This window comes from Channa argus, unplaced genomic scaffold, assembly GCF_033026475.1.
Source record: "Channa argus isolate prfri unplaced genomic scaffold, Channa argus male v1.0 Contig014, whole genome shotgun sequence".
In the NCBI taxonomy this organism is placed as follows: domain Eukaryota; kingdom Metazoa; phylum Chordata; class Actinopteri; order Anabantiformes; family Channidae; genus Channa; species Channa argus.
In genome coordinates this window covers 318,931-337,957 of record NW_027125233.1, presented here as the reverse complement: position 1 = coordinate 337,957, position 19,027 = coordinate 318,931, and the positions used below count along the sequence as shown (strand labels likewise).

The window sequence follows — 19,027 nt, the reverse complement described above, 5'->3', positions numbered from 1 at the left end:
TTCCTGTACTGCCCCTCAATCCGGCCAATCAGGCAGGGCACCTATAAGAACGAGAAAATAAAAACAACACATATGGCCAGGACCGTAACATGGTCTACTAGTAATGTAGCACGATGGTTGAAAAACCAATAAAGTAGCAAAACAGCAATGAAAGAACAAAATTTGATGAAAATATAGAACAATTTCTATGAATAAATAGGCAGTAACACCAGCTTGTGCTGCCCGTAAACCCAAGCAAAAAAGCTTACAGCACCTGGTATTCCCAGGTGGTCTTCCTACCAAGTACTAACCAGGCCCGGCTCTATTTGGCTGCCGAGATCGGACGAGATCGGGCGCTTAGAGAGCGGTGTGGCCGTAAGCTGCATTTGACATCATCAACAGCTCTTAAAAACACTGGAGAAGCAGAATGCATGACACTTGCTAAGAAGAAGACAAATGTGGCAAAGTACAAAGTACTATAACTGTACTGGTCTGTTACGCCCCTGTCCAGGGGGTCAGGGTGCAACATACAAAGATAAATTAGCATGTTCCCTCTCCGATCCCCAAACCAAAATCCAGGATCGAGATGTTCCAACAGAATGATATTTATTTTAAACGAAAGAAAGTGTCAAACAAAACATGACACTACAACTCAGGGCGAACCAAGGCCAACATAATAAACAAAATAAGCCATTTCCCACAGAAAGTGCTAGCTAGCCTGATAGAAATAAACAAACCAAAAGACAGTCGCTAACCCTAACTCCCTAATGTGAAAACAGTCCAAAGAAAATGGCTGTTCACCCCTACAGATTTAATACTATTTACAAAATATACAATTTATAAACAAAACCACGGCACAAAACCTAACAATTCAAAAATGCTAAATAAGGTTTGGAAACCAAGAACAGCAAACAGGTGCTGCTGCCAGAAAGAGCCTCGCTAGCTGTTGGGAACCGTACTTTTAAAACTCCAGGAAGTGTAGGATGGACCAATCAGCTTCCTGTACTGCCCCTCAATCCGGCCAATAAGGCAGGGCACCTATAAGAACAACATATCAAAAACAACACATATGGCCAGGACCGTAACATGGTCTACTAGTAATGAAGCACGATGGTTGACAAACCAATAAAGTAGCAAAACAGCAATGAAAGAACAAAATTTGATGAAAATATAGAACAATTTCTATGAATAAATAGGCAGTAACACCAGCTTGTGCTGCCCGTAAACCCAAGCAAAAAAGCTTACAGCACCTGGTATTCCCGGGCGGTCTTCCTACCAAGTACTAACCAGGCCCGGCTCTATTTGGCTGCCGAGATCGGACGAGATCGGGCGCTTAGAGAGCGGTGTGGCCGTAAGCTGCATTTGACATCATCAACAGCTCTTAAAAACGCTGGAGAAGCAGAATGCATGACACTTGCTAAGAAGAAGATAAATGTGGCAAAGTACAAAGTACTATAACTGTACTGGTCTGTTACGCCCCTGTCCAGGGGGTCAGGGTGCAACATACAAAGATAAATTAGCATGTTCCCTCTCCGATCCCCAAACCAAAATCCAGGATCGAGATGTTCCAACAGAATGATATTTATTTTAAACGAAAGAAAGTGTCAAACAAAACATGACACTACAACTCAGGGCGAACCAAGGCCAACATAATAAACAAAATAAGCCATTTCCCACAGAAAGTGCTAGCTAGCCTGATAGAAATAAACAAACCAAAAGACAGTCGCTAACCCTAACTCCCTAATGTGAAAACAGTCCAAAGAAAATGGCTGTTCACCCCTACAGATTTAATACTATTTACAAAATATACAATTTATAAACAAAACCACGGCACAAAACCTAACAATTCAAAAATGCTAAATAAGGTTTGGAAACCAAGAACAGCAAACAGGTGCTGCTGCCAGAAAGAGCCTCGCTAGCTGTTGGGAACCGTACTTTTAAAACTCCAGGAAGTGTAGGATGGACCAATCAGCTTCCTGTACTGCCCCTCAATCCGGCCAATCAGGCAGGACACCTATAAGAACAACATATCAAAAACAACACATATGGCCAGGACCGTAACATGGTCTACTAGTAATGAAGCACGATGGTTGACAAACCAATAAAGTAGCAAAACAGTAATGAAAGAACAAAATTTGATGAAAATATAGAACAATTTCTATGAATAAATAGGCAGTAACACCAGCTTGTGCTGCCCGTAAACCCAAGCAAAAAAGCTTACAGCACCTGGTATTCCCACGCGGTCTTCCTACCAAGTACTAACCAGGCCCGGCTCTATTTGGCTGCCGAGATCGGACGAGATCGGGCGCTTAGAGAGCGGTGTGGCCGTAAGCTGCATTTGACATCATCAACAGCTCTTAAAAACGTTGGAGAAGCAGAATGCATGAAACTTGCTAAGACGAAGATAAATGTGGCAAAGTACAAAGTACTATAACTGTACTGGTCTGTTACGCCCCTGTCCAGGGGGTCAGGGTGCAACATACAAAGATAAATTAGCATGTTCCCTCTCCGATCCCCAAACCAAAATCCAGGATCGAGATGTTCCAACAGAATGATATTTATTTTAAACGAAAGAAAGTGTCAAACAAAACATGACACTACAACTCAGGGCGAACCAAGGCCAACATAATAAACAAAATAAGCCATTTCCCACAGAAAGTGCTAGCTAGCCTGATAGAAATAAACAAACCAAAACACAGTCGCTAACCCTAACTCCCTAATGTGAAAACAGTCCAAAGAAAATGGCTGTTCACCCCTACAGATTTAATACTATTTACAAAATATACAATTTATAAACAAAACCACGGCACAAAACCTAACAATTCAAAAATGCTAAATAAGGTTTGGAAACCAAGAACAGCAAACAGGTGCTGCTGCCAGAAAGAGCCTCGCTAGCTGTTGGGAACCGTACTTTTAAAACTCCAGGAAGTGTAGGATGGACCAATCAGCTTCCTGTACTGCCCCTCAATCCGGCCAATCAGGCAGGACACCTATAAGAACAACATATCAAAAACAACACATATGGCCAGGACCGTAACATGGTCTACTAGTAATGAAGCACGATGGTTGACAAACCAATAAAGTAGCAAAACAGTAATGAAAGAACAAAATTTGATGAAAATATAGAACAATTTCTATGAATAAATAGGCAGTAACACCAGCTTGTGCTGCCCGTAAACCCAAGCAAAAAAGCTTACAGCACCTGGTATTCCCACGCGGTCTTCCTACCAAGTACTAACCAGGCCCGGCTCTATTTGGCTGCCGAGATCGGACGAGATCGGGCGCTTAGAGAGCGGTGTGGCCGTAAGCTGCATTTGACATCATCAACAGCTCTTAAAAACGTTGGAGAAGCAGAATGCATGAAACTTGCTAAGACGAAGATAAATGTGGCAAAGTACAAAGTACTATAACTGTACTGGTCTGTTACGCCCCTGTCCAGGGGGTCAGGGTGCAACATACAAAGATAAATTAGCATGTTCCCTCTCCGATCCCCAAACCAAAATCCAGGATCGAGATGTTCCAACAGAATGATATTTATTTTAAACGAAAGAAAGTGTCAAACAAAACATGACACTACAACTCAGGGCGAACCAAGGCCAACATAATAAACAAAATAAGCCATTTCCCACAGAAAGTGCTAGCTAGCCTGATAGAAATAAACAAACCAAAACACAGTCGCTAACCCTAACTCCCTAATGTGAAAACAGTCCAAAGAAAATGGCTGTTCACCCCTACAGATTTAATACTATTTACAAAATATACAATTTATAAACAAAACCACGGCATAAAACCTAACAATTCAAAAATGCTATATAAAGTTTGGAAACCAAGAACAGCAAACAGGTGCTGCTGCCAGAAAGAGCCTCGCTAGCTGTTGGGAACCGTACTTTTAAAACTCCAGGAAGTGTAGGATGGACCAATCAGCTTCCTGTACTGCCCCCCAATCCGGCCAATCAGGCAGGGCACCTATAAGAACAACAAAATAAAAACAACACATATGGCCAGGACCGTAACATGGTCTACTAGTAATGAAGCACGATGGTTGAAAAACCAATAAAGTAGCAAAACAGCAATGAAAGAACAAAATTTGATGAAAATAAAGAACAATTTCTATGAATAAATAGGCAGTAACACCAGCTTGTGCTGCCCGTAAACCCAAGCAAAAAAGCTTACAGCACCTGGTATTCCCAGGCGGTCTTCCTACCAAGTACTAACCAGGCCCGGCTCTATTTGGCTGCCGAGATCGGACGAGATCGGGCGCTTAGAGAGCGGTGTGGCCGTAAGCTGCATTTGACATCATCAACAGCTCTTAAAAACGCTGGAGAAGCAGAATGCATGACACTTGCTAAGAAGAAGATAAATGTGGCAAAGTACAAAGTACTATAACTGTACTGGTCTGTTACGCCCCTGTCCAGGGGGTCAGGGTGCAACATACAAAGATAAATTAGCATGTTCCCTCTCCGATCCCCAAACCAAAATCCAGGACCGAGATGTTCCAACAGAATGATATTTATTTTAAACGAAAGAAAGTGTCAAACAAAACATGACACTACAACTCAGGGCGAACCAAGGCCAACATAATAAACAAAATAAGCCATTTCCCACAGAAAGTGCTAGCTAGCCTGATAGAAATAAACAAACCAAAAGACAGTCGCTAACCCTAACTCCCTAATGTGAAAACAAGAGAAAACAATCAAAAGAAAATGGCTGTTCACCCCTACAGATTTAATACGAATTACAAAATATACAATTTATAAACAAAACCACGGCACAAAACCTAACAATTCAAAAATGCTAAATAAGGTTTGGAAACCAAGAACAGCAAACAGGTGTTACTGCCAGAAAGAGCCTCGCTAGCTGTTGGGAACCGTACTTTTAAAACTCCAGGAAGTGTAGGATGGACCAATCAGCTTCCTGTACTGCCCCTCAATCCGGCCAATCAGGCAGGGCACCTATAAGAACGAGAAAATAAAAACAACACATATGGCCAGGACCGTAACATGGTCTACTAGTAATGTAGCACGATGGTTGAAAAACCAATAAAGTAGCAAAACAGCAATGAAAGAACAAAATTTGATGAAAATATAGAACAATTTCTATGAATAAATAGGCAGTAACACCAGCTTGTGCTGCCCGTAAACCCAAGCAAAAAAGCTTACAGCACCTGGTATTCCCAGGTGGTCTTCCTACCAAGTACTAACCAGGCCCGGCTCTATTTGGCTGCCGAGATCGGACGAGATCGGGCGCTTAGAGAGCGGTGTGGCCGTAAGCTGCATTTGACATCATCAACAGCTCTTAAAAACACTGGAGAAGCAGAATGCATGACACTTGCTAAGAAGAAGACAAATGTGGCAAAGTACAAAGTACTATAACTGTACTGGTCTGTTACGCCCCTGTCCAGGGGGTCAGGGTGCAACATACAAAGATAAATTAGCATGTTCCCTCTCCGATCCCCAAACCAAAATCCAGGATCGAGATGTTCCAACAGAATGATATTTATTTTAAACGAAAGAAAGTGTCAAACAAAACATGACACTACAACTCAGGGCGAACCAAGGCCAACATAATAAACAAAATAAGCCATTTCCCACAGAAAGTGCTAGCTAGCCTGATAGAAATAAACAAACCAAAAGACAGTCGCTAACCCTAACTCCCTAATGTGAAAACAGTCCAAAGAAAATGGCTGTTTACCCCTACAGATTTAATACTATTTACAAAATATACAATTTATAAACAAAACCACGGCACAAAACCTAACAATTCAAAAATGCTAAATAAGGTTTGGAAACCAAGAACAGCAAACAGGTGCTGCTGCCAGAAAGAGCCTCGCTAGCTGTTGGGAACCGTACTTTTAAAACTCCAGGAAGTGTAGGATGGACCAATCAGCTTCCTGTACTGCCCCTCAATCCGGCCAATCAGGCAGGGCACCTATAAGAACAACATATCAAAAACAACACATATGGCCAGGACCGTAACATGGTCTACTAGTAATGAAGCACGATGGTTGACAAACCAATAAAGTAGCAAAACAGTAATGAAAGAACAAAATTTGATGAAAATATAGAACAATTTCTATGAATAAATAGGCAGTAACACCAGCTTGTGCTGCCCGTAAACCCAAGCAAAAAAGCTTACAGCACCTGGTATTCCCACGCGGTCTTCCTACCAAGTACTAACCAGGCCCGGCTCTATTTGGCTGCCGAGATCGGACGAGATCGGGCGCTTAGAGAGCGGTGTGGCCGTAAGCTGCATTTGACATCATCAACAGCTCTTAAAAACGTTGGAGAAGCAGAATGCAAGAAACTTGCTAAGACGAAGATAAATGTGGCAAAGTACAAAGTACTATAACTGTACTGGTCTGTTACGCCCCTGTCCAGGGGGTCAGGGTGCAACATACAAAGATAAATTAGCATGTTCCCTCTCCGATCCCCAAACCAAAATCCAGGATCGAGATGTTCCAACAGAATGATATTTATTTTAAATGAAAGAAAGTGTCAAACAAAACATGACACTACAACTCAGGGCGAACCAAGGCCAACATAATAAACAAAATAAGCCATTTCCCACAGAAAGTGCTAGCTAGCCTGATAGAAATAAACAAACCAAAACACAGTCGCTAACCCTAACTCCCTAATGTGAAAACAGTCCAAAGAAAATGGCTGTTCACCCCTACAGATTTAATACTATTTACAAAATATACAATTTATAAACAAAACCACGGCATAAAACCTAACAATTCAAAAATGCTAAATAAAGTTTGGAAACCAAGAACAGCAAACAGGTGCTGCTGCCAGAAAGAGCCTCGCTAGCTGTTGGGAACCGTACTTTTAAAACTCCAGGAAGTGTAGGATGGACCAATCAGCTTCCTGTACTGCCCCCCAATCCGGCCAATCAGGCAGGGCACCTATAAGAACAACAAAATAAAAACAACACATATGGCCAGGACCGTAACATGGTCTACTAGTAATGAAGCACGAAGGTTGAAAAACCAATAAAGTAGCAAAACAGCAATGAAAGAACAAAATTTGATGAAAATAAAGAACAATTTCTATGAATAAATAGGCAGTAACACCAGCTTGTGCTGCCCGTAAACCCAAGCAAAAAAGCTTACAGCACCTGGTATTCCCAGGCGGTCTTCCTACCAAGTACTAACCAGGCCCGGCTCTATTTGGCTGCCGAGATCGGACGAGATCGGGCGCTTAGAGAGCGGTGTGGCCGTAAGCTGCATTTGATATCATCAACAGCTCTTAAAAACGCTGGAGAAGCAGAATGCATGACACTTGCTAAGAAGAAGATAAATGTGGCAAAGTACAAAGTACTATAACTGTACTGGTCTGTTACGCCCCTGTCCAGGGGGTCAGGGTGCAACATACAAAGATAAATTAGCATGTTCCCTCTCCGATCCCCAAACCAAAATCCAGGACCGAGATGTTCCAACAGAATGATATTTATTTTAAACGAAAGAAAGTGTCAAACAAAACATGACACTACAACTCAGGGCGAACCAAGGCTAACATAATAAACAAAATAAGCCATTTCCCACAGAAAGTGCTAGCTAGCCTGATAGAAATAAACAAACCAAAAGACAGTCGCTAACCCTAACTCCCTAATGTGAAAACAAGAGAAAACAATCAAAAGAAAATGGCTGTTCACCCCTACAGATTTAATACGAATTACAAAATATACAATTTATAAACAAAACCACGGCACAAAACCTAACAATTCAAAAATGCTAAATAAGGTTTGGAAACCAAGAACAGCAAACAGGTGTTACTGCCAGAAAGAGCCTCGCTAGCTGTTGGGAACCGTACTTTTAAAACTCCAGGAAGTGTAGGATGGACCAATCAGCTTCCTGTACTGCCCCTCAATCCGGCCAATCAGGCAGGGCACCTATAAGAACGAGAAAATAAAAACAACACATATGGCCAGGACCGTAACATGGTCTACTAGTAATGAAGCACGATGGTTGAAAAACCAATAAAGTAGCAAAACAGCAATGAAAGAACAAAATTTGATGAAAATATAGAACAATTTCTATGAATAAATAGGCAGTAACACCAGCTTGTGCTGCCCGTAAACCCAAGCAAAAAAGCTTACAGCACCTGGTATTCCCAGGTGGTCTTCCTACCAAGTACTAACCAGGCCCGGCTCTATTTGGCTGCCGAGATCGGACGAGATTGGGCGCTTAGAGAGCGGTGTGGCCGTAAGCTGCATTTGACATCATCAACAGCTCTTAAAAACGCTGGAGAAGCAGAATGCATGACACTTGCTAAGAAGAAGATAAATGTGGCAAAGTACAAAGTACTATAACTGTACTGGTCTGTTACGCCCCTGTCCAGGGGGTCAGGGTGCAACATACAAAGATAAATTAGCATGTTCCCTCTCCGATCCCCAAACCAAAATCCAGGATCGAGATGTTCCAACAGAATGATATTCATTTTAAACGAAAGAAAGTGTCAAACAAAACATGACACTACAACTCAGGGCGAACCAAGGCCAACATAATAAACAAAATAAGCCATTTCCCACAGAAAGTGCTAGCTAGCCTGATAGAAATAAACAAACCAAAAGACAGTCGCTAACCCTAACTCCCAAATGTGAAAACAATCCAAAGAAAATGGCAGTTCACCCCTACAGATTTAATACTATTTACAAAATATACAATTTATAAACAAAACCACGGCATAAAACCTAACAATTCAAAAATGCTAAATAAAGTTTGGAAACCAAGAACAGCAAACAGGTGCTGCTGCCAGAAAGAGCCTCGCTAGCTGTTGGGAACCGTACTTTTAAAACTCCAGGAAGTGTAGGATGGACCAATCAGCTTCCTGTACTGCCCCCCAATCCGGCCAATCAGGCAGGGCACCTATAAGAACAACAAAATAAAAACAACACATATGGCCAGGACCGTAACATGGTCTACTAGTAATGAAGCACGATGGTTGACAAACCAATAAAGTAGCAAAACAGCAATGAAAGAACAAAATTTGATGAAAATATAGAACAATTTCTATGAATAAATAGGCAGTAACACCAGCTTGTGCTGCACGTAAACCCAAGCAAAAAAGCTTACAGCACCTGGTATTCCCAGGCGGTCTTCCTACCAAGTACTAACCAGGCCCGGCTCTATTTGGCTGCCGAGATCGGACGAGATCGGGCGCTTAGAGAGCGGTGTGGCCGTAAGCTGCATTTGACATCATCAACAGCTCTTAAAAACGCTGGAGAAGCAGAATGCATGACACTTGCTAAGAAGAAGATAAATGTGGCAAAGTACAAAGTACTATAACTGTACTGGTCTGTTACGCCCCTGTCCAGGGGGTCAGGGTGCAACATACAAAGATAAATTAGCATGTTCCCTCTCCGATCCCCAAACCAAAATCCAGGACCGAGATGTTCCAACAGAATGATATTTATTTTAAACGAAAGAAAGTGTCAAACAAAACATGACACTACAACTCAGGGCGAACCAAGGCCAACATAATAAACAAAATAAGCCATTTCCCACAGAAAGTGCTAGCTAGCCTGATAGAAATAAACAAACCAAAAGACAGTCGCTAACCCTAACTCCCTAATGTGAAAACAAGAGAAAACAATCAAAAGAAAATGGCTGTTCACCCCTACAGATTTAATACGAATTACAAAATATACAATTTATAAACAAAACCACGGCACAAAACCTAACAATTCAAAAATGCTAAATAAGGTTTGGAAACCAAGAACAGCAAACAGGTGCTGCTGCCAGAAAGAGCCTCGCTAGCTGTTGGGAACCGTACTTTTAAAACTCCAGGAAGTGTAGGATGGACCAATCAGCTTCCTGTACTGCCCCTCAATCCGGCCAATCAGGCAGGGCACCTATAAGAACGAGAAAATAAAAACAACACATATGGCCAGGACCGTAACATGGTCTACTAGTAATGAAGCACGATGGTTGAAAAACCAATAAAGTAGCAAAACAGCAATGAAAGAACAAAATTTGATGAAAATATAGAACAATTTCTATGAATAAATAGGCAGTAACACCAGCTTGTGCTGCCCGTAAACCCAAGCAAAAAAGCTTACAGCACCTGGTATTCCCAGGCGGTCTTCCTACCAAGTACTAACCAGGCCCGGCTCTATTTGGCTGCCGAGATCGGACGAGATCGGGCGCTTAGAGAGCGGTGTGGCCGTAAGCTGCATTTGACATCATCAACAGCTCTTAAAAACGCTGGAGAAGCAGATTGCATGACACTTGCTAAGAAGAAGATAAATGTGGCAAAGTACAAAGTACTATAACTGTACTGGTCTGTTACGCCCCTGTCCAGGGGGTCAGGGTGCAACATACAAAGATAAATTAGCATGTTCCCTCTCCGATCCCCAAACCAAAATCCAGGATCGAGATGTTCCAACAGAATGATATTTATTTTAAACGAAAGAAAGTGTCAAACAAAACATGACACTACAACTCAGGGCGAACCAAGGCCAACATAATAAACAAAATAAGCCATTTCCCACAGAAAGTGCTAGCTAGCCTGATAGAAATAAACAAACCAAAAGACAGTCGCTAACCCTAACTCCCTAATGTGAAAACAATCCAAAGAAAATGGCAGTTCACCCCTACAGATTTAATACTATTTACAAAATATACAATTTATAAACAAAACCACGGCATAAAACCTAACAATTCAAAAATGCTAAATAAAGTTTGGAAACCAAGAACAGCAAACAGGTGCTGCTGCCAGAAAGAGCCTCGCTAGCTGTTGGGAACCGTACTTTTAAAACTCCAGGAAGTGTAGGATGGACCAATCAGCTTCCTGTACTGCCCCCCAATCCGGCCAATCAGGCAGGGCACCTATAAGAACAACAAAATAAAAACAACACATATGGCCAGGACCGTAACATGGTCTACTAGTAATGAAGCACGATGGTTGACAAACCAATAAAGTAGCAAAACAGCAATGAAAGAACAAAATTTGATGAAAATATAGAACAATTTCTATGAATAAATAGGCAGTAACACCAGCTTGTGCTGCCCGTAAACCCAAGCAAAAAAGCTTACAGCACCTGGTATTCCCAGGCGGTCTTCCTACCAAGTACTAACCAGGCCCGGCTCTATTTGGCTGCCGAGATCGGACGAGATCGGGCGCTTAGAGAGCTGTGTGGCCGTAAGCTGCATAAAAACGTTGGAGAAGCAGAATGCATGAAACTTGCTAAGAAGAAGATAAATGTGGCAAAGTACAAAGTACTATAACTGTACTGGTCTGTTACGCCCCTGTCCAGGGGGTCAGGGTGCAACATACAAAGATAAATTAGCATGTTCCCTCTCCGATCCCCAAACCAAAATCCAGGATCGAGATGTTCCAACAGAATGATATTTATTTTAAACGAAAGAAAGTGTCAAACAAAACATGACACTACAACTCAGGGCGAACCAAGGCCAACATAATAAACAAAATAAGCCATTTCCCACAGAAAGTGCTAGCTAGCCTGATAGAAATAAACAAACCAAAAGACAGTCGCTAACCCTAACTCCCTAATGTGAAAACAAGAGAAAACAATCAAAAGAAAATGGCTGTTCACCCCTACAGATTTAATACGAATTACAAAATATACAATTTATAAACAAAACCACGGCACAAAACCTAAGAATTCAAAAATGCTAAATAAGGTTTGGAAACCAAGAACAGCAAACAGGTGCTGCTGCCAGAAAGAGCCTCGCTAGCTGTTGGGAACCGTACTTTTAAAACTCCAGGAAGTGTAGGATGGACCAATCAGCTTCCTGTACTGCCCCTCAATCCGGCCAATCAGGCAGGGCACCTATAAGAATGAGAAAATAAAAACAACACATATGGCCAGGACCGTAACATGGTCTACTAGTAATGAAGCACGATGGTTGACAAACCAATAAAGTAGCAAAACAGCAATGAAAGAACAAAATTTGATGAAAATATAGAACAATTTCTATGAATAAATAGGCAGTAACACCAGCTTGTGCTGCCCGTAAACCCAAGCAAAAAAGCTTACAGCACCTGGTATCCCCAGGCGGTCTTCCTACCAAGTACTAACCAGGCCCGGCTCTATTTGGCTGCCGAGATCGGACGAGATCGGGCGCTTAGAGAGCGGTGTGGCCGTAAGCTGCATTTGACATCATCAACAGCTCTTAAAAACGCTGGAGAAGCAGAAGGCATGACACTTGCTAAGAAGAAGATAAATGTGGCAAAGTACAAAGTACTATAACTGTACTGGTCTGTTACGCCCCTGTCCAGGGGGTCAGGGTGCAACATACAAAGATAAATTAGCATGTTCCCTCTCCGATCCCCAAACCAAAATCCAGGATCGAGATGTTCCAACAGAATGATATTCATTTTAAACGAAAGAAAGTGTCAAACAAAACATGACACTACAACTCAGGGCGAACCAAGGCCAACATAATAAACAAAATAAGCCATTTCCCACAGAAAGTGCTAGCTAGCCTGATAGAAATAAACAAACCAAAAGACAGTCGCTAACCCTAACTCCCTAATGTGAAAACAGTCCAAAGAAAATGGCTGTTCACCCCTACAGATTTAATACTATTTACAAAATATACAATTTATAAACAAAACCACGGCACAAAACCTAACAATTCAAAAATGCTAAATAAGGTTTGGAAACCAAGAACAGCAAACAGGTGTTACTGCCAGAAAGAGCCTCGCTAGCTGTTGGGAACCGTACTTTTAAAACTCCAGGAAGTGTAGGATGGACCAATCAGCTTCCTGTACTGCCCCTCAATCCGGCCAATCAGGCAGGGCACCTATAAGAACAACATATCAAAAACAACACATATGGCCAGGACCGTAACATGGTCTACTAGTAATGAAGCACGATGGTTGACAAACCAATAAAGTAGCAAAACAGTAATGAAAGAACAAAATTTGATGAAAATATAGAACAATTTCTATGAATAAATAGGCAGTAACACCAGCTTGTGCTGCCCGTAAACCCAAGCAAAAAAGCTTACAGCACCTGGTATTCCCACGCGGTCTTCCTACCAAGTACTAACCAGGCCCGGCTCTATTTGGCTGCCGAGATCGGACGAGATCGGGCGCTTAGAGAGCGGTGTGGGCGTAAGCTGCATTTGACATCATCAACAGCTCTTAAAAACGTTGGAGAAGCAGAATGCATGAAACTTGCTAAGACGAAGATAAATGTGGCAAAGTACAAAGTACTATAACTGTACTGGTCTGTTACGCCCCTGTCCAGGGGGTCAGGGTGCAACATACAAAGATAAATTAGCATGTTCCCTCTCCGATCCCCAAACCAAAATCCAGGATCGAGATGTTCCAACAGAATGATATTTATTTTAAACGAAAGAAAGTGTCAAACAAAACATGACACTACAACTCAGGGCGAACCAAGGCCAACATAATAAACAAAATAAGCCATTTCCCACAGAAAGTGCTAGCTAGCCTGATAGAAATAAACAAACCAAAACACAGTCGCTAACCCTAACTCCCTAATGTGAAAACAGTCCAAAGAAAATGGCTGTTCACCCCTACAGATTTAATACTATTTACAAAATATACAATTTATAAACAAAACCACGGCATAAAACCTAACAATTCAAAAATGCTAAATAAAGTTTGGAAACCAAGAACAGCAAACAGGTGCTGCTGCCAGAAAGAGCCTCGCTAGCTGTTGGGAACCGTACTTTTAAAACTCCAGGAAGTGTAGGATGGACCAATCAGCTTCCTGTACTGCCCCCCAATCCGGCCAATCAGGCAGGGCACCTATAAGAACAACAAAATAAAAACAACACATATGGCCAGGACCGTAACATGGTCTACTAGTAATGAAGCACGATGGTTGAAAAACCAATAAAGTAGCAAAACAGCAATGAAAGAACAAAATTTGATGAAAATATAGAACAATTTCTATGAATAAATAGGCAGTAACACCAGCTTGTGCTGCCCGTAAACCCAAGCAAAAAAGCTTACAGCACCTGGTATTCCCAGGCGGTCTTCCTACCAAGTACTAACCAGGCCCGGCTCTATTTGGCTGCCGAGATCGGACGAGATCGGGCGCTTAGAGAGCGGTGTGGCCGTAAGCTGCATTTGACATCATCAACAGCTCTTAAAAACGCTGGAGAAGCAGAATGCATGACACTTGCTAAGAAGAAGATAAATGTGGCAAAGTACAAAGTACTATAACTGTACTGGTCTGTTACGCCCCTGTCCAGGGGGTCAGGGTGCAACATACAAAGATAAATTAGCATGTTCCCTCTCCGATCCCCAAACCAAAATCCAGGACCGAGATGTTCCAACAGAATGATATTTATTTTAAACGAAAGAAAGTGTCAAACAAAACATGACACTACAACTCAGGGCGAACCAAGGCCAACATAATAAACAAAATAAGCCATTTCCCACAGAAAGTGCTAGCTAGCCTGATAGAAATAAACAAACCAAAAGACAGTCGCTAACCCTAACTCCCTAATGTGAAAACAAGAGAAAACAATCAAAAGAAAATGGCTGTTCACCCCTACAGATTTAATACGAATTACAAAATATACAATTTATAAACAAAACCACGGCACAAAACCTAAGAATTCAAAAATGCTAAATAAGGTTTGGAAACCAAGAACAGCAAACAGGTGCTGCTGCCAGAAAGAGCCTCGCTAGCTGTTGGGAACCGTACTTTTAAAACTCCAGGAAGTGTAGGATGGACCAATCAGCTTCCTGTACTGCCCCTCAATCCGGCCAATCAGGCAGGGCACCTATAAGAACGAGAAAATAAAAACAACACATATGGCCAGGACCGTAACATGGTCTACTAGTAATGAAGCACGATGGTTGAAAAACCAATAAAGTAGCAAAACAGCAATGAAAGAACAAAATTTGATGAAAATATAGAACAATTTCTATGAATAAATAGGCAGTAACACCAGCTTGTGCTGCCCGTAAACCCAAGCAAAAAAGCTTACAGCACCTGGTATTCCCAGGCGGTCTTCCTACCAAGTACTAACCAGGCCCGGCTCTATTTGGCTGCCGAGATTGGACGAGATCGGGCGCTTAGAGAGCGGTGTGGCCGTAAGCTGCATTTGACATCATCAACAGCTCTTAAAAACGCTGGAGAAGCAGAATGCATGACACTTGCTAAGAAGAAGATAAATGTGGCAAAGTACAAAGTACTATAACTGTACTGGTCTGTTACGCCCCTGTCCAGGGGGTCAGGGTGCAACATACAAAGATAAATTAGCATGTTCCCTCTCCGATCCCCAAACCAAACTCCAGTATCGAGATGTTCCAACAGAATGATATTTATTTTAAACGAAAGAAAGTGTCAAACAAAACATGACACTACAACTCAGGGCAAACCAAGGCCAACATAATAAACAAAATAAGCCATTTCCCACAGAAAGTGCTAGCTAGCCTGATAGAAATAAACAATCCAAAAGACAGTCGCTAACCCTAACTCCCTAATGTGAAAACAAGAGAAAACAATCAAAAGAAAATGGCTGTTCACCCCTACAGATTTAATACTATTTACAAAATATACAATTTATAAACAAAACGACGGCATAAAACCTAACAATTCAAAAATGCTAAATAAAGTTTGGAAACCAAGAACAGCAAACAGGTGCTGCTGCCAGAAAGAGCCTCGCTAGCTGTTGGGAACCGTACTTTTAAAACTCCAGGAAGTGTAGGATGGACCAATCAGCTTCCTGTACTGCCCCCCAATCCGGCCAATCAGGCAGGGCACCTATAAGAACAACAAAATAAAAACAACACATATGGCCAGGACCGTAACATGGTCTACTAGTAATGAAGCACGATGGTTGACAAACCAATAAAGTAGCAAAACAGCAATGAAAGAACAAAATTTGATGAAAATATAGAACAATTTCTATGAATAAATAGGCAGTAACACCAGCTTGTGCTGCCCGTAAACCCAAGCAAAAAAGCTTACAGCACCTGGTATTCCCAGGCGGTCTTCCTACCAAGTACTAACCAGGCCCGGCTCTATTTGGCTGCCGAGATCGGACGAGATCGGGCGCTTATTTTTTTTTTTTTTCTCTTTTTATTATCAAAAATACTCTTTTACATTTTGGTGAAGACAAATACAAAGGTGCTTAAAATCAGAAAATAACATACATATTTTACATTTGTATATTCATTTCCCATTTCAAAACAGAACAAAATTATGAAAAAACATCTCAAATTATACACACATATTAAACACAAAAAGACCCAAACAGGAGTAAACCCCTACCCATTTTATCCCAACCTACCATTAACCAAAATCCACCACCATCCGCCCTTCTCTATCTACACCACATAGATCATTCTTCGCCCCCCACCTTCTTTCAAAACCATCCTTATCCGCTTCATAAAAGATTTTCAAATAGCATTTAACCAAATTCTTACACAGTGCCGTTCTACTTATTATTTTACCCCCAAAAAGTGCATGGTTTCTTGCAATATATAAAACATGACGCGCCACACTCAATACCAAATTCACCATATCCAGGTTTATGCCTTTTTCCGTTTTCTCAACCCCAAAACACCACACCCAGCTCCATTTCACTCCTTCCAACCCGATCACTTTACATTTCTCAGTTAGAACTGTCCTCACCCAATCTCTAAAAACCCGTGCTACCCTACAATGCAGCATAAGATGATCAAAGTCTTCATCCTCCCATTCACACACCGCACACGTTCTTGAATGTATATCACAATTAATTCGGTGGAGGACGACAGACACCAACACTCTTCTGTGCATCAACAGAAAATTTGTGTTAGCAATGGCTGGCGTCATCCAGTGCATGTATACATTTTCCCATATATCAGTAATGGAACGGGAGGGAAAAATCTGGCTCCACGCTGTGTTGGCTGCAGGTTGTTTGAATATATTCTTTAATAGGACTGAGTACCAGAATTTAGTAGGTAATTCTATCAGATTCCTGTTCTTTATATCACATGACAAGGTGAAAACAATTCCATCCCCTCCCCCCAGACCATCTTGTGTCCCCTGTAAAACTTCTCTCCATCTCTGTGGCCACCCCTGATGGAATTCTCTCCCTAATTCCCGGATAACTGACCTTGAGATTTTGTATCCTTTTCCTTTCGCTCTAAAAAACACCTCATCCTCATCAAACACCCCGTCTTGGTTTAAAAGATCTCTCACCTGTTGCACCGCTTTCCCCAGCACACCCCGGTTCTTCAGGAGGCCTGCCCGACCCTGCAGGCAGGGATTTCCAAAGATGGGTTGGTTCAACACATCCCACTTATTAGTCACCATGCACTGCAGGTGAGGCAGGACATCAGCCCATGCCTCTGCCGCCTCCTGGAATAGCATGCACGCTCCGGGCACATGCCGCGCCAGCTCGACGCTGCACAGGTTGAAAATCCCACCCGTCCCCCTATTCCTTATGTCTAACCACATATAGTCCTGCCATATACCACATGCTGACTTGTCCAAAAGCTTCTTATATAGCTTAATTCTAAGTGATTTAATTTTTGTTTTTAAATCACACAGCTGTAACCCACCTTTTTTATATGGCCCAACCAGTGTATTATGTGCAATCTTCATCGCTCTTCCTTTCCACAGGAAGTCTTCTATGGCTCTGCTCAGGAGGACCAACAAATCGCCCGGCAGGTGACAGACTTGCATGGCGTAAACCAGCCTCGGTACTATTACAGAATTCACTATTATTACCTTCCCTCTCAAACCCAACCCTCTCATCTTCCACAGTCCGAGCCTAGATCTACACCACGCAATATGCTCCAACCAGGTTCTTCGAATGCTTGCCTCCATTTGAGGTCCCATGTAGACTCCCAGGAGTTTAAACTCCTCCTCTCCCATTTTGAACCCCTGCCCCTCACCACCTAGATCAGTCCCAGGGCCAAGAATTAGTTTAGATTTATTGTTATTGACTCGCGCCCCTGTGGCATGCTCATATGCAGTTAGGTGACCGAGCACCCGTTGCAAGCTGTTCCTATCTTTAACCATTATGTTAATATCATCTGCATATTGTGCAATTCGAAAGTCTGAGCCAGTCGGTGATTGTATTCCATTTATTTTTGTATCGCTTAAGATTAATTTCGCTAGGGGCTCGGCCACTATTGCATAAAGCATAGCCGACAGGGGGCACCCCTGCCTAACCGACCTCTCCAAAGGGAAGGGATCAGTCAGGAAGCCATTACATTTGACAACACTAGTAGCTCGGCCATACAACAGCTCCACCCATGCTCGAAAAGTTGGGCCGAACCCAAAAACCCCCAGACACTCAAAGAGGAACTCGTGACTCACCCTGTCAAACGCCTTCTCTAGGTCCACACTCAAGTAGATGCCACCTGTGGCCATTAGCTGTTGAAATGAGAATCTGGTTGACAGGATACAATCAGCAATATCCCTCCCCGGAATGCTATAAGTCTGGGTAGGCCCAACTATCGACCCAATCACTCTTTTGAGTCTGGACGCCAGCACCTTAGCCAGGATCTTGTAGTCAGTATTGAGCAAACTAATGGGCCTATAATTCCCCAAGTCGGTCCTGGCTCCCTTATTCTTGTAAACCAGAGTGATCACGCCTCTCACGAAAGACTCCGCACATCTGTTCTCCGTTTGCATGGCAGAGAACAACCTACAGAGGACCGGAGATAGCAAATCCTTATAGGACTGATAGAACTCTGCCGAGAGGCCGTCCAGACCCGGGCTTCTAGCTCTATGCATTTCAGCAATGGCTGCACTGATTTCCTCCGGGTGGAGGTCGCCATCACACATAGCCGCGTCCTCAGGACCGAGAGAGCAGCCGACATTACCAAGTATTTTATCTCTTTGTGCTTTTCCTATATTTTGTTTACTGAAAAGATTAGAGTAAAAATCCTGTATAGTTTGTAATATATCTACTAAATCGGTGTGTGTATTGCCTTCAGAATCCTGTATTTCTGTTATGTATGTTTTGGTCTGCCTTCTCTTTTCTAAGCCCAAAAAGTATGCTGTACAGCGCTCTCCCTCCACTACATGTTGTATTTTGCTGCGGATCACTGCCCCTTTACATTTTTCCTCATCTAGGCGTGCTAGTTGCTCTCTC

At 42.3% G+C, this 19,027-nt stretch overlaps 16 pseudogenes; all 16 read right to left on the bottom strand.

The window, feature by feature from the left end:
- Positions 1-241: 241 nt before the first annotated feature.
- LOC137112754 (5S ribosomal RNA) lies at positions 242-360 on the bottom strand (annotated as a pseudogene).
- Positions 361-1,217: 857 nt separating this feature from the next.
- On the bottom strand, positions 1,218-1,336 carry LOC137113125 (5S ribosomal RNA; annotated as a pseudogene).
- Positions 1,337-2,193: 857 nt separating this feature from the next.
- Positions 2,194-2,312, bottom strand: LOC137113053 (5S ribosomal RNA; annotated as a pseudogene).
- Positions 2,313-3,169: 857 nt separating this feature from the next.
- LOC137113052 (5S ribosomal RNA) lies at positions 3,170-3,288 on the bottom strand (annotated as a pseudogene).
- An 857-nt stretch (positions 3,289-4,145) lies between these two features.
- On the bottom strand, positions 4,146-4,264 carry LOC137112786 (5S ribosomal RNA; annotated as a pseudogene).
- An 867-nt stretch (positions 4,265-5,131) lies between these two features.
- LOC137112743 (5S ribosomal RNA) lies at positions 5,132-5,250 on the bottom strand (annotated as a pseudogene).
- Positions 5,251-6,107: 857 nt separating this feature from the next.
- Positions 6,108-6,226, bottom strand: LOC137113051 (5S ribosomal RNA; annotated as a pseudogene).
- Positions 6,227-7,083: 857 nt separating this feature from the next.
- On the bottom strand, positions 7,084-7,202 carry LOC137112784 (5S ribosomal RNA; annotated as a pseudogene).
- Positions 7,203-8,069: 867 nt separating this feature from the next.
- On the bottom strand, positions 8,070-8,188 carry LOC137112511 (5S ribosomal RNA; annotated as a pseudogene).
- Positions 8,189-9,045: 857 nt separating this feature from the next.
- On the bottom strand, positions 9,046-9,164 carry LOC137112783 (5S ribosomal RNA; annotated as a pseudogene).
- Positions 9,165-10,031: 867 nt separating this feature from the next.
- On the bottom strand, positions 10,032-10,150 carry LOC137112782 (5S ribosomal RNA; annotated as a pseudogene).
- Positions 10,151-11,007: 857 nt separating this feature from the next.
- On the bottom strand, positions 11,008-11,126 carry LOC137112557 (5S ribosomal RNA; annotated as a pseudogene).
- An 846-nt stretch (positions 11,127-11,972) lies between these two features.
- On the bottom strand, positions 11,973-12,091 carry LOC137112493 (5S ribosomal RNA; annotated as a pseudogene).
- An 857-nt stretch (positions 12,092-12,948) lies between these two features.
- LOC137112560 (5S ribosomal RNA) lies at positions 12,949-13,067 on the bottom strand (annotated as a pseudogene).
- An 857-nt stretch (positions 13,068-13,924) lies between these two features.
- On the bottom strand, positions 13,925-14,043 carry LOC137112781 (5S ribosomal RNA; annotated as a pseudogene).
- An 867-nt stretch (positions 14,044-14,910) lies between these two features.
- On the bottom strand, positions 14,911-15,029 carry LOC137112521 (5S ribosomal RNA; annotated as a pseudogene).
- Positions 15,030-19,027: the final 3,998 nt, after the last annotated feature.